Below are 16,139 nucleotides of genomic sequence, written 5' to 3'. Positions count from 1 at the left end.
GGTTTGGCCAGCCTGGGTGAGGGGCTGATGGCTGTTTTCAGGCTGGACACACCCCCTTTAGGGTGGGGGGTCCCCACTGGGTTGCCTGGCCAGTCTGGGTGAGGGGCTGAGGGCTGTTTTCAGGCTGGCCAAGCCCCCCGGCAAGGGAAGCCTCCAGCCTCTCCTTTTTTTCTTTTTTTTTTCTTTTTATTCTGGGATTTATTTACCTTCTATAATTGAAACTTCAGAGCCAGCCATGGCGGGTTGGGGGGAAGCTTGGCTTCCTCTATCACTGGAGCAACCAAAGCCTCTTGCTCGCTCCAGCTCCGTGGCCACAGCTGGCTGAAAGCAGGTATCTGGGGTTTATTTATCTTCCATAATTGAAACTTTGTTGCCTTCAGTGGAGCTCAGAGCCAGCCATGGCAGGTGGGAAGCTTGGCTTCCTCTATCACTGGAGCAAACAAAGCCTCTTGCTCGCTCCAGCTCCATGGCTGCCTGCCACCATCTTGGTTGGGTTAATTTGCATATAGTTGCTCCGATTGGCTGGTGGGCATGGCTTAAGTTATAGCAAAGGTACAGTCAATTTGCATGTTTGTTTTTTATTGGATTAGATTACCATTACCTTAAAAAACAATCTTGTCTCTCCATTTCTTCATATGTAATGTGGATAAACATGAGGATTAAAATTTTAAAGTGCATGACAAACTTAGTTCAGTGTCTAGAAGTGTCTAGATACCCAATATAATTAACCATCCCCTCCTTTTTTTCACTTTCCACAATTGGGCTGAATGCTGTAGGAGATATAAGGATACCTACTAGGTGCTCAGCCTTCTACTGGGCACCAAAGAAATAACTCATTTTATTCATTATTTTATCCAATCTAAAATTTATTGAGCACCAACTAGGTGTCAGGAAGTGTATGGGCAACAGAGAATAGAGCATAGAAATTTATAATCAGGAGAAAATTATCCAGTCCAAAATCAACTACTTAATTTTACCCCATTGCAGTACATGGGTAGGATTGAAGCACTCTAAGCCTCAGTTTTATTATTTCTAAATGTTAATAGTACTAATAGTCATTATAAGATTCAAAACCTATTCTGAATTATAGTAATTTGTGCAATATTAGTGAAAATAATGGTTTATTTGGAGAGGCACATTTGCATTTCTCACAGTGAAGCTTTGGGAAGAATGCCTTTGCACTAAGTGATATGTTTGTAGTGGTTAAAATTTTCACCATCATGCCGATTTAAGGGGGCCAAAAATGCTACCTTATTAATTTTTCTATAACTGAATTACATCTCTACCTTGTACATTCATTTATCTTAATGTAGTAGATTTCTTAATACAGAAGTCCTCTGTTATCCTCATTTTCACTTTCCACGGTTTCTGAAAATATTAAATGGAAAATTCCAGAAATAAGCAATTGATAAGTTTAAAATTGCATGCTGCTCTGGGTGGTGTGATGAAATCTCCTGCCCTCTGGCTCCCTCTTGCTGGGGACATGAATCATCCCTTTGTCCAGTGCATCCACACTGTAGGCACGCCCACCCTTCAGGTCAGTCATTTAGTAGCCCTCTGTTATCAGATTGACTGTTGTGGTATCACAGTGCTTGTGTTCAAGTAAACCTTATTTTACTTAATGCCATAGTCACATAACTTTTATTATACTATATTGTCATAAATGTTCTATTTTATCATGAGTTGTTGCTAATCTCTTGCTGTGCCTAATTTATAAGTTAAATTCAATCAGAGGTATGTATGTACAGGGTTTGGTACTAGCTGTGGTTTCAGGCATCTGCTGGGAGGTCGTGAATCTGAATAAGGGGTCGCAGTATGCCTTCTCAGGTTTTCCAGCCATTCAAGATTTGTTAAGACCCTCCCTCCTCACCAGGAGGGCAGTATTCCAAAGACATAAGGGCAGGCTTCTGGTCCTGGGTCAGGGGCATGCAAAGATGTAACATCTAGTTTGGTCCTTTGGGTAGGTGACCCTTTTATGGGAGTGTCTGCTGAGTTCAGCAAGCATCTGTATCCCTCCCTACCTGGAATGCCCACTCTGCCTTCCTGGCCTTGGGATCCTTCTGTCCTGGTTGCCACACCCTTGCAAGACTTGCACTTGCTCCTCCCAACTTCCATGATCTTCTCAAGCCCCAATATATATTAGTTGCTCATCATACACCTGTTGAGGTTTTCTGACCTCTGTGAGGCTACCTACATGTCCAGCCCGTTTGCTAGGGCACTATTTCAAAACAGCTCAGGTACCCTTCTGTACTCTCAGCCTTCCACTCTTCAAGGGGTAATTATCAATCAGCTCCCTCTTCTCTTTCAATGACTTTCAAAGAGTATGGGGGGGCAGGTTAGAGGAATTCAGAGCCCTCTCCACATAGCTTCCAGCTCTTACTTATCTGCATCACTCTCAACTTCCCCGGCTTAGTCTTGGTAGGCAATAAGAGCTGGTGAAATCTTCTACTAGCCAGTGTTCTACACCTGTTATTTAAGCCACAGTCATGGTTTAATTATAGTCAAAAATATTTACCTCTGTTAAAGGTGTCAAGACTGTACCTACCTTACCTGCCTAGGATGGAATTTAAGACCATAAGTAGCACAGTCTCAGGAAAGTGTGTGTGTGTGTGTGTGTGTATGTGTGTGTGTGTGTGTGTGTGTGTGTGTGTGTGTGTGTGTGTGTGTGTGTGTAGTTCTGATGATTGAACTGTTAGGGAGGTAAGGGTCCTTAATTAAATCTATCATTCCTTCACATGTGCATTGTGATCATAGGCAACTAATAATACCATTTTGGTTCAGGTTTCCCATCTGTAAAAGAGGAAACAATACCAAATGCACGGTCTATTTGTTAGGATTAAATACAGAATATAGCATTATGCATATAGTGCATCCTCAACCAACCTGAATTCCCTTCCTCGCATTCTTCTAGTACAGTGGTTCTCAACCTTGGCTGCACATTAAAATCAACTGGGAATCTTTTTAAAATCCTGATTTCTGGGCCTCATCCTCTGGAAATTCTGTTTCTTTGTTACTAATGTTGTGGCCCCACCCCATAACAAAGAAACAGAATTTCTGGAGGATGAGGCACAGAAATCAGGAGGCTCTAGTAGGAGGCTCCCTGCTTCCTTGCCCCCTCTGCTCTTTAGTATACCCCGATTACTCCCTCATTTGGGACTGAGCTGCCTTTCATTAACTATCCTTAGTGTTTCCTTTTTCATATTCATCTACTATATACCTTATACAATATATCACCCCAAATCCTCTTGAATCTATTTTATGCAGACCTAATAAGGCATATTTTTTGGACACATTCATGTGTTTTTCTTAAGGTAAATTTCAAGCGAAAGTGAAAAATGAGTTCCTTCTGGTTTTCAGGCAGAATTTTCCTTTTGAGAAGTAGGTCAAGAAACATTGAACACAGAATAAATTTATCTCTGAAAACAGTTCTTCAGCTCTGGATTGTTTAAGGATGGCCTAGAATCCATGCTTAGTATTCTCTTACATCTCCAGTTTCAGAAATCTTCTGAATTAGCATTTTGGCATAAAACATTTCCTTGGAATTGCTCTTATTTTTATCCCCATCTTCTGTACTCCATTGTCAGATAAACCGACAATATGTAGCAGTCATTTCATAAATCCACATACAAATTATTCCCCAAGGAAAGTCAATGGACATCTTCTCTGTTCAGTGCACAGTTAACTAGAGCTGTTGTGGCTTGCTTTTATAGATTGTCCGTGCTCCACTAAACTTTTTTTTAAAATCATAAATCTAAAGTTAAATGGATGGTTAGAAGTAGATTGGTCTGCAGGAACATCTCCAAAGATGTTCCACTCTTGTTTTCCTTCCTCAGCCACTCCAAAGTATGCGAGGAACTCTCCTCCTATAGATTTAAATGAGCTGGGAGAGAGAGACACCGCTGTCCACTATCACCAGTTTTAGGAATCAAGCCTAGTCTATTTCTTTTGCTCCTCTACCCCAGTTAATTACAAGGCTCTGATTCCTCTTAATTTCATCTACACATTTAAAGAATTGACTAGGTTTTTTGTAGGCTAAAATTAAAGACTTTCTGGTATTTATCAAAACTTCTTTGTTTCTGATTTATTTTCCCCATAGCTGTGTGTGTGTGTGTGTGTGTGTGTGTGTGTGTGTGTGTGTGTAAGAGTAGGAGAAAAGGCAGGAAGCAGATTATTTCCTAATAATCCTGAGAAGTACATGTTCATTTCTTTCACCAAGGAAACTAGAGTATTGAAAATGCTGTGTCCTTTCATAGCCATTCTAAAAGGACTGGTCGTAGTTCACATTTGAATCGTTTCATTGCACAGACCTGCAATGATTCATTGAAACTTTCTTAAGGGTTTTCAAAAATAGATTAGATAATGCTTACAGTTGAAGCTAAATAAGGCTTTTTGTTTACCTTATTTTACTTAAGTGGGAATTTTAGAATTCTAATATGTCCCCACGTTTGTTACCCTTGCTATTCTGGCAGCATTTTGTCATGATCACATTTCCCCTGTTCATTTGTAATTACTCCTGTATATTTTTTTAATGATTCTAATGGGAGCTGTGGATTGAAGAGGAGAATAAAAAGCTTCAAATTAAAGAAGAATATATCAAAATATTTATGATTTCTAATTATTAATAGTTCAACAATTTGTGTTGACCACTGTAGGTTGACTTCCCTGGATCTGTTGCATAGTAAATTCATAGATGCTCAATAAAATAATCATAGAATCATGCATGAATGTGTGCTGTGTATTGGTGCTGGGTACTAAGAATGTTTACCTGAGTCCTGAGTGAGTCTTGAGCTCCACACAAATTGTGTGGTTCAGAGTTAGATTAGGGCAAGGAATTTGGTCATTAATATAAACTTTAGATCACTCATAGTCTGAGTAACACCAGTACACTAGGAGGAGAATGAAGAAAAAACTAAAAACACAAACAACAGCAAAAATTACAACACATCAAAAACTGGAATAATTAGAGCAAGGTAAATCTATTAACCATCATTTATATTCAGGAACCCATTAGCTTTCTCCTCTGTTTCTTAAATGATAAATCAGTAATAGTTACAGGTGTGGTCACTAATTTTGATTACTTTTTTAGCTTTTTATGACTTGCATTTCTATGTTGAGATTCAGTTTGCCCTTCCTGATAATTCTAACCCACCCACCAATCCAGAAATGATAAGAGAAAAGAACAAGTGGGGCTTCATGCATTTTAGTGAAATCTATTCATACCACTCTACAAAAGGCTCCAAATTGGAACGTCTGGAATTATCTACTTCTCTTTTGTTGCATTTTAAGAATATCAGTGAAATTTGAAATGATTTAGTAAAATGGAAAGGAAGTTTGAACAGGAATTATATATTGAAAATATAACAAAAGAGGCAGACCCAATCAGTTTAGGCTGCAGAGAAAGGAATATGCCTCATGATTTTGCATTTTTTAGACAGCCTTCCAATTTATCTGGAAGCCCACTTCATATTTCATTTTCTAGTCATATAGCAGAGAATGTTACAATTGGAATGGCTCTCTTTCTCCAAGTAAATGGACCATTTGGAGTAGTATATAGATTTATTTTAGTTTTATAGCATGAGAGGCATAGAGGTACAATAAAAAGAACAAAGATTTTGGAATCAGAGAAATGTACACTTACAAGTTGTTGTAACCTTGAAGCAATAACTAGTGATTTTTAGTCTCAGTTTTCTGTCTGTATGACAGGATGGGGTGTGACAATGGGGAGACAATACCTATCATGCAGGCAGCTACACATGTAAAGCACTTATCACATATGGAGTCTGATGTCATGCCTTCCATCAAAGACTGAGTACTCATGTGTGAACTTTGATAAACAATTTCCCAAGATTAACATATATTTTAATTTAAGTTATGTGTAATTTTAAGGTAGTGCTATTAGTTTTCTAATTTAATGTTATTTTAATTTAGAATAGGATAATTTTGCATTTGCTACATTTAGAGTTTTAATTAACTATGACTTATTTCTAGTATTTCTACTTAACTCTTACAGTTTCTATGACTGTGCTTGATATTTCCGATCTGTGCAAGCAAGTTGTCCACCTTTTCCTTTAAAATCTAGAGAATCTATCAGTAAGTTCTTGTTTATCAATTATAGTTATTTTAAAGTCCTCATCTAGTAGTTCCAATGTGTAGACTACCTCTGAGTTTGGTATATACTGATGGCTTTATCTCATGACAGTGAATATATTTTGCTTGCTTTTTTGCATGTCTCTCTTTGTGTGTGTGTGAATGTTAGACTTTGTGTATAAAAGAACAATAGAGGATGAAGAAAATATAGTAAATCCAGGAAATGGACACAGCTCTTTTTCTGCCACACTGTTAATATGGGTGTTTAAGTCCATGGAGTTAATTTTAGGCTGGTTTTAGGTTTTATTGTTGCTATAGCAACCTGCAGAGCACCACAGACTTCAAATTCCTCCAGTGATGGGCTGCTGCTACACTGTGCTTAGTGTAGTGCCTGGAGTGCTAAAGTGGTTTCTCAGTGTTCTTGTTCCATTTTTGGCTTTCAGCAGACCTTATATAGCTCCCCCTCCCCCTCTGGTAACAGACCACTGCTTTGTTTCAGTATAGGATATTCTCTCCCCATCTCCCAGGAATAGACATTTTTTATTCTATCCTTGTCACACCAAAAAGCAGGTATTTGCCTAGATCCAGTGATAGTAGAGTTGCCTACCCTTTTTCAGTGGCTTAAGTCTTTTGCTTCCAGGAGACAAGGGTCTGCAAAATGGGTTTGATTGCATACCCGTGTATCACAGAGGGAATAGCTTCCTCGCATCTCCTAGCCTACCCCTGTTCTTTCCTGTAAGTACCCAATATCAATAGAGGCCTGTGAAAAGAACTCTAGAGAGCTTCAGTCTGCATTCCCAAACATTTTACAGCTTCAAGGCAGCCCACACCTGACTTTTAAGAACTCTTACAATTTTAGCTATTTTCTTTGACCTGCTCATATATAGGCTACCTCTCCCTCTGGCGTGCTGTCAAAGGGAAAAACAGTTCATGTGCCCAGACTCTCCCTGGAGAAGATTGTCACATTTGGTAGTTCAGCTCACTTTGTTGCCTCGTATCTGTAGCCCTTTGGCTCCAAAAAAAAGCATGCTTTTCTAGATTATCCAGATTTTTCTCATTAGCTGGAACAACATTTTTATAAAGCATTATACATCTTAAGGAGAGATGGAGCTTAATGGTGATGTAAAACCCAAAAGTACTCTCTTGGAAACATCTGCATTCAATATGATAATGATTATAGCCACCCTTTTAGATGGAAACACTGAATGTGCTGATTTCCATTTGAGAAAGACTGGTTTGGAGAATTGATACTTCAACAATTGAATTTAACCAAACATTTATTGAAGACCACTGGGAAATGTTGGGATAAATAGTTGAAAAAATATTGTCCCTTGTCTTTCAAAACTTTTTTAAGACATATGGGAGCTCGTGTATGTTTTATTTATCTCTATCTCTCTCTTTTTTTCATTGGTGACAAATAAATATTAAATGAATTGATAATTAGAAATTATAGTGAGCTGTTTAGTAACTTAGATCAGTTCCATAAAATATGATTTCAAAAGCATTTGGAATCTTCATAATTCATCTGTGAAGCCTAATTTATGATGTTGAAACTAAGATTTTGCACATTTTCCAAAGTTGTACCTCAAAGGTGTAGAAGGCCAGGAGAACTTTTGAAGTGTGTGTGTGTGTGTGTGTGTGTGTGTGTGTGTGTTGGATGTTGGGGCAAAGTGGGAGGCAGTAGTAGAGACAAAAGGATGAGGAGAGGAGTGTGATATTGACTCATGCTCTTTCTCAAGAGTAGAGTCACTAGGGAATCCCAAATGAATACCAATTTTGAAGTTGAAACACAGGGGAATGGCCCTGAAATTTCATGGCTGCTTGAAGTGAATTAGATAACTCACACTTTTGTGAATGTAACTTATGTTTCATTTTTTTAACCAAAATACCTCTAACAACACAGAAGAGAGAATATGGTTCCCCTGTGGGCTGAGGATGTAGGTTAAAATAGCCTTAGGAAGATTGAAATGTTTTCTTAGTTTAATAATTTACCATAAAATTCTCATATCCACAGTAACATAATTCACATTCCATCATATCCCTTAAAGGATGCTCACATCAAAGTTTGAACACCTCGAGGCAGGTGGCTTAAAACATCCATCCCAAATCTGAGTAGGGAGCTGGAGTAGCAAGGATGGCACATGGGCAGTGACATGTCTACCCATGTCCAGGTCCAAACCAAACAAACGAAGATAAGTACAAAGGACCAAAAAAGTTAAATAGAAGGGAAATGAAAGTAGGCATTTGTTTTCTTTCTTATTGAGTTTATAATAAGGGTAATTATTTCCATTCATATTAGTTGCAGTGGAATTTTTAACATTCCCTGTACTGATACAAACTTATTACTTGATCCCTTTTCATCTCCTCATGATGATGCACATGAGGTTGTTGGAGGTTTGCACTAATGCAAACTGATGAACTATAACCTAAAATTAACCAAGAAAATAAAGCTAAAATTTCATGCATATATTTGTCATCTAGGAAAACCCACTGAACTGCTGAAATATGCAATTTTAAATAACCTTCTTAATAGAGTGTAAAATCAAATGGAGGATTTGTAGTAACTTTTGATAATAGAAACCTTAAACAAAATAGTAAGATATATTGATATTTTTTAATTTAACTGTCCTTTGGCATTTTGCATTTAAAATCTTATTGTCTAGCAAAATTAAAGGGAGACCTTCTTTAATACATATATCTTGATAGTGCCATTTTATCAGGCATGCCATTTTGCAAATTTAGTGGCATATTAATTATTTTATTTTTTATTGATTATACTAAATCAAAATGTCTGCTATTAATGTCTACTATAAGACAAGCACATTAAAAGGAAATCACACTTCTGGTGGTAGTTATCCAATTTCCTTTTCTATTTTGGAATATATATATATATATACCCTATATTCCCTCTCATGTTTTATTTTCATATATTCTTTACTGACTTTAATATTCATTTTATTTTATTTTTTTACCACAATTCCCATTACAGTGACAATCAGTATTATTTAAATTTAAGCAAGAAACTCAACAAGGCTTACAGGTTTTTCATTGCTAATGATTTTTTTCTCATTAAGTCTGGGTCTAATGAAACTAAACAGAAAGTTCTGGTCGGATTCCTTGGTCACCCCTATCTGTGTTTGTGAATTCTTATAATTGGCATGAACTGAAAGTTCTTATTATCACTGATAGTAATCCAGAGACTATTGCAATTTGGGTTTAAATGGCCCTATGCAGACAAGGATATCAGAAGAAACAAAACAGCCTCATGTGTTAGTGGGAGATACATACCAATTAAATGCTAGAAATGGCATCAGTTTCGTTCTGTTTTCCTTTGTAGTTTCAGGTTGAGTATTTTTCCTTAGAGTTTGCAGATAGAGCTTCAGAACCTTACAAGAGGAAAGAGATCACCTTCCCATCTGAATGTGAGATGGAAAAAGTATATGAAACACAACTGATCCCAACAATAACTTTATTATTTGAATGTTATATTAATTAGGACACTTGATTACAAGTAACATACCAATTTTAACTAGCTTTATCAAGCATGAAAGTGATTCTAAAGGATAAATTTATTCAAAGGATTAAAAGGTTTCTTAAGGAAAGCAAGGAGAACCTGCAGTGGTGTCTCAAGAAATACTGGAAACAGGTAATCAGAAGCTTTCAGGATTCTGTCACATCTCCTTCTCTCTGCAGCATCTCTTTGATTGCAGACTGGCTTCCCCTGTTCCTCCCATGGTAGAACATGATTGCCAATATCCACTTATACTTATATCTCAGTCGAAGCATTCAAGAAGAACCTAACTCTATTCTAAGTACCTAGTCTGAATTCGTGTAAGTAGATGAATTAAATTGTGTAAGTAGATGAATTAAATTCATATTTAAAATATTCACTGTAGACTACAATGTAGCATTGTAGACATTCTCATCCATTACTGGAAGGAATGTGATTTTTAAACAATATATTTTTATTTATTTCAGAGAGAAAGTGAGAGAGAGAGAGAGATAGAAACATCAATGATGGGAGAGAATCATTGATCGGCTGCCTCCTGCACACCACCTATGGGGGATCTAGCCCACAACCCAGGCATGTACCCTGACCTGTAATTGAAGCTTGACCTCCTGGTTTAAAAGTCGATGCTCAACCACTGAGCCACACAAGCCGGGCAGGAATGTGATTTTATACAGTATTTTTGAGAAGTAATTTGAAAATATGTACCAAGAATTATAGAAATGAATATTCATCTATAGCCATTAACCTAATTTTTGCAAAGTTTTGCTAAGGTAATAACCCCAAATTTGGATAAAGAAATTTTCCATATAGATATTAATTACAGCATTATTTTAATATCAAGATTTGAGAAACCATTTTTCAGGGTTTCCCAAAAAAGGCAGAATGGTATTTTTCATGGGATTACATGATACATTTAGCTATTTAAATTGTGTTTTAATAACAGTGAAAAACTCCAGTTATGATTATAAATGAAGATTGCAGGATATCTTGTTTATGACAGATTGCAGTGATAGTTTCACAGGTGTGTACTTATCTCTAAACTCATAAAGTTGTCTTCATTAAATATGTATAGCATTTTGTATGTCAGCCATACCTTCATACCTCAATAAAGTAGTTTAGAAGTAAATGTAATCATAGCTGATGAAAAGGAAAAAAGGAGAAAAGAAATAACGTTCTAATAAACATTGAATTGGTAGAGAATGTCTCAGTTCTGTACTTAACCCCTTGTCTTCAATTAAGTTAGAACTTATTATTTATAAATGCAATACAATGTTTAATGAGGGTTGAATGATATTCAGTTTTAATATCCTATAATCTAGAACTCACTTCAAACAATATAATAGTGAGTTTAATTGTGTGAATCTAAAGTGAAAATAAATTTCTCTAATAAATAGAAAAAAATATAAAGCAGGATATACAATTATTTGTACAATGGAATTGCAGTTATTCAAGGAAAAATGCAAAGGAAGCATCAAAACTTCAATCATAGAGCTTTTAATAGCCTTTTATTCCTTTAGTTTTTAAAATGTGGATAATGAACATAAATTTAGTTCATAAATTAATTGACCTTGGTATTGCATTAAACGTCAGGGTCAATAATGCCAGTCCCTCCCTCACTCTCTCTTCCAGTCCTCTCTTTTTATTAAACTTTATCCCAAAATATGTTAATTTGAATCTTTTCTTTTTTTACTTTGACTCGTCAGTTAAGTTACCCAAAAAATGAAAAAGAGCTTCATTTAGACCACTTTTCAGCTTTGAAAACATGTCTTCTTCTTTTTTAAAATATATTCTTTTTAATTTCAGAGAGGAAGGGAGAAGGAGAGAGAGAGAAACATCAATGCTGAGAGAGAATCATTGATCGGCTGCCTCCTGCACGTCCCCTACTGGGGACAGAGCCTGCAACCAGGGCATATGCACTGACCAGGAATTCAACCATGACCTTCTGGTTTATAGGTCGATGCTCAACCATTGAGCCACGTCAGCTGGGTAGCTTTGAAGATATTTCTTGATTTTGAAATTTTATTTCCCATTCTCTAAATATTTGCCCAAATTTAGTGTTTAAATTAACATATACCTTTTCTCTTTTCATTATTTCTTCACCAGTCAATACTGCTCTCCTTTTAGTCATTCTTAGTTTTTTTCTACTAATCTCTGCTGAGAATTTATTCTCAGTTTCATACTGTACTTTGAAAGTACTAGTTTCCGAGCTGTGAATTCAGTGTATCTATCTGTGCAGCGAGAAGTGATTTGTTCCTTGTAAGTCATAGTGCCTTTTTATTTGCTGTGAGTGATCAGTTAAATGATCCTTCGTTGACATGGGCTGTTTAAACTAAAGAAATGTGTGCAATAAAGATATATGGCAAATTAAGGCATAAATGTCTGAAATAGTTAACACAAATCTTGCTGTCTCAATTACTGTACAGCATTATGTCAATACTGAGCATCATGAAATATTATAAAAGAAGCTGTGCTCTTCTCAGAAAGGACTTTGCGGCAAAATGAGTTGTAAGAAAACTGCATCTATGTATACTTAGGCATTAAAAAACACCCTAAATATATATAAAGTGCCTAAACCTAGATGATTAAAGAATAATTATATAAGGAAATATGAAGAAATCCCACTATTTCTTAGGCTGTTTAAGGAGTATAGCAGTTACTATGTGTAGATCCATAAAAAGAAAGATATATTAGGGAGAAGGAAAAAAGCAGAACATTCCTTAAATAAGCATTGAAAATGCCACAGTTGAGAAAAAATAATACAAGTTGGTCTATTGCTATTCATGCCTGTGTTCTTGAAAAAAAATAAAATATGGACTGTTAATGGGAAGAAGAGTCAGAGGACTGTCTTTATGTTTCATCCAACATTTTTCAAACCATGAATCCCTTTGGGAATATACTGAAGACTACAGACTCTCATTTGTATACAGTCATAAAATTTTGCTCACAATTTAAAATATTCATTCTATAGTCATATTTAAAGTCCTTGGATCTCAGGATAAGAATAACAATGTTTACTTTTGTGGGGCCAGATCATTTTTATGCTCTTTAAAGCCAATAGCTCATTTAATCCTCACAACAATGCTATGAGATGTCTATTATTTTTATAGCTATTTTACAGATGCAGAAACTAAAGGGAGAAGCTGTGTAAATAACTCAAGGAAACCCAGCTAGAAATTATCAGGGCTCCATTTTGAATCTGAGTCATATGGCTCCAGAGCTATGTGCCTCCTGAAAAAAAACACCAACGTAAAGAATCAGATCATATAATTTTAGGTCTGGAGAAACACATAGAGTTTATTCCAAACACTTATTTGTTTTCAAGTTGAGAAAATTGGGTTCCACATAATAAAATTATTAACTGAAGACCATAGAGCTAGTTAGTAGTAGAGCCAGGGTTCAAGTGGGAACATTCACTCAAAGTTCGCAACAATGCTGAATCAGTACTATTATCTTTATTTAAGGAAGGAAACTGAGGCACACTCATAAGTAGCAGAGCTACCATTCACAGAGATAGTCTGGTTCACAGCTAAAATCACTAGATTACTGTAACTCAGAAAAGCCAATCCTTTATGAAGTGTTTAGTAGAAACAGCATAATAAAAGTAATCATAAAGTTGGGGAATTTTAATGTCTTTGATTTACAAACTTTGGAAAATTTGGAGATTCAATTATATAATCATTTAATGTTTCCTAATCAGAAAGTAATGTTTGCAGTGTGCTACCATTTATGCAAATCTGAGAATGGAAAACCACACACACAGAGATAAAACTGTTCAAAGTTCATACAGTGGTCATAGGGGAAAGCCATTTGCTAATGTCATTTCTTTCATAATGACTAGAATTTATTATTTGTAAACATAAGATGAAGAAAACTATAGTTAAGAAAAGTTCTTTTTTGACTCAGCAAATCCCTTTAAAACCTCACAGTCATCTATTGTTTAAGTGTTTTGTCCTTTGTAGGAATCCAGCTTTTCACTGTCATTTCTAAATCTTTTATAATTCTAAGTTATATTTTCTTCTACAAGTTCAACACAATTGTACTTAAGTGCAAACAAAGACATTAATTTGGGAACTTTTTATAATTACTTGATTAGCATGCTAACCTAAATTCACATCAATTTAAATTATTAGTCACAATGTAAATGGAACTTATTCATTGCCATTGTGCGCTGAGGGAAGTATTCTTAGTGTAGTCCTGTCACAGACCTTAGAAAAGAAATACATTTTTTTATCCAATGGCATAATAAACTTGAAAAAAAGAAAAATCTTTCATTGGGAATCTTGGAAGAAGCTGTCAGTAACCACTTATCATCAGTATTAGCAACCTCCAGCTGAATAAAAATTGATTGTGGGGCTCTGTACTCTCTGCTCTGCCACTTGGATCATCTATTAGCATTGGCACATGATTAACTTTCCAAACTGTCAACTCCTTTGATTAGCTTCCAGGACTTCTTTTGGATGATCAGTAATAATTTTCTGAAATCTGTCCTAAAAGACAGATTCTAATGCTCTTTTCACTGACTGCAAAATTTCCCCTGTTTATGCTGGGAAATATTTGGCCTTTATTCTATTTATACTTTTTGGCTTGATCTTATACAAACAGAGGCTTAAGACTTCCTTATTTGGTTAAGAGGGAATGAATGATTACTCTTAAATTTATTTCTCTTTTAATTGCTTTCTATATTTAGCACAATGTATAAATGAGCAATACTGACTATTGCTGTTATACTAACTCACCAAATTTCGTTGGAACATACTATCCCCTTAAAGCACCTTCTAGATTGATTTCAGTCCAAGCTAATATTTTGGCCATTTATAAGCAAAAGATGCTTGTTTTAAAATACATTTTTATTGATTTCAGAGAGGAAGGGAGAGGGAGAGAAAGAGAGAGATAGAACCATCAATGATGAGACAGAATCATTGATTGGCTGCCTCCTGCATGCCCCCTACTGGAGACCAAGCCTGCTACCTGGGCATGTGCCCTGACCAAGAATCAAAAGGTGACTTCCTGTTTCATAGGTTGAACTTTAACCACTGAGCCACACCGGCTGGGCAAAAACATGCTTGCTTTAATATTTACATTGTGAATGGCATGATAAGGAGAAATTCAATACAGAAAAGATAATATCTTCTAAAGAAAAGACTTTCAGAGAGTTGTTGATACCTCATTTTAAAGCTATACATCAATTTATATTAAATTTAAATTCAACCAATACAAATCTATTTTAAATGAAGATGCTATATATAGTCAACTATTATTGTATTTTATTCTATGGGACATATTTACTATTTTTACCTGGTGTATTAGCTTTATTCTAGGCTAATGCTCTGTAAAAAATTTAAATCTCTGTGACTTACAAGAACAAACATTTATTTCTTACTCTGTGCCTGCTTCAATTTTTGTGTTGGGTTCAGGTCAGCTCCACGTATTTATCTCTTTATTCGGGAATGTAGTATACTTGAGGCATGATCTTCCCCACTGGTAAAGGGAGGAAGAGCCTAGAGGAGTGAGAGAACACTAAAATCATTAAGTCCCTAGCTCAGAACTGACACAGTCATGTCTGCTCATATTTCATTCGTCAAGGCAAGTCACATGATGAAGCCCACATCAATGAGGTGGGAAGTAAAATCCACTTAGGGTAATCCAGGGTAACAGGGAAAGGGATGAATGAATCATGAGGAAATAATGCAATTTACCAACCTGCCCTGTGTTGGGGTCCAACCCCAGCAGGTCCAGGGGTCCCCAAAGTTGTGGACGGAGTCGGCGAAGAAGGAATGACACGGAGACAGCCTTCAGTTGATCAGCAGCTAGTCAGGACCCTCTAGCCAGGATCTCCAGCCAAAGTTCTGGTCGGAGTTCTGGTTAGGAACTGATCAGGATCTGATGTTTATTGTCTTGTTACATCTATATTTATACCAGCCGATTTTAATCCTGTCAATTTCTATTACAAAGGTTAGGGCGTTTCTTATCTCCATTCCAGGGAGTAAAGATTATGTAGCTTAACTACCCGCCTGGCACTTAATTAAGGGGTTGTATCCCCTCCCTAACCTCGGGGAAAAATCCCCACCTGGGGAAACAACCTTTCTCAGAGAGGTGACCTTGGTTAAAACACATGGCACTAAGGAGAGCAAACATATTAAGAACAATATGCTATATATGCCAGGTCCCTTGAAACATATGCTGTGCAGATGTTTCTTCCCTGCAGCGACTGTGTCAAGCAGCAAGGATGGACCGGCTTCCAGCAAATTCCCCCTTTTTTGTTTTTTAAATGATAGCGCGTGTAAATCAGTGGCCACCTCTCAGATTGGGCTGTTTAAGACTCGGAAGAACACTGGCAAGCAATGACAATAAGCATAGCTATAAACATAGTGGACGGATTGCACAAAGAGCCTTGTTCCTGTAGAAGGTTGCTGGCCTCTTCAGTCAAGGGATTTCAGCTGTCCTCAAGTCAGTGGTTTGGTTGTCCTTGTTGGTCTGGCTAGCGGGCAGCATCACTGGCGATGGGCTTTCCGAAGCGTCAGCGAGTTGAAGGGCTGCATCA

Source organism: Myotis brandtii, unplaced genomic scaffold (genome assembly GCF_000412655.1).
Source record: "Myotis brandtii unplaced genomic scaffold, ASM41265v1 scaffold835, whole genome shotgun sequence".
Lineage (NCBI taxonomy): Eukaryota > Metazoa > Chordata > Mammalia > Chiroptera > Vespertilionidae > Myotis > Myotis brandtii.
The sequence above is the reverse complement of the archived record's forward strand: the minus strand, read 5'-3'. Positions refer to the sequence as shown.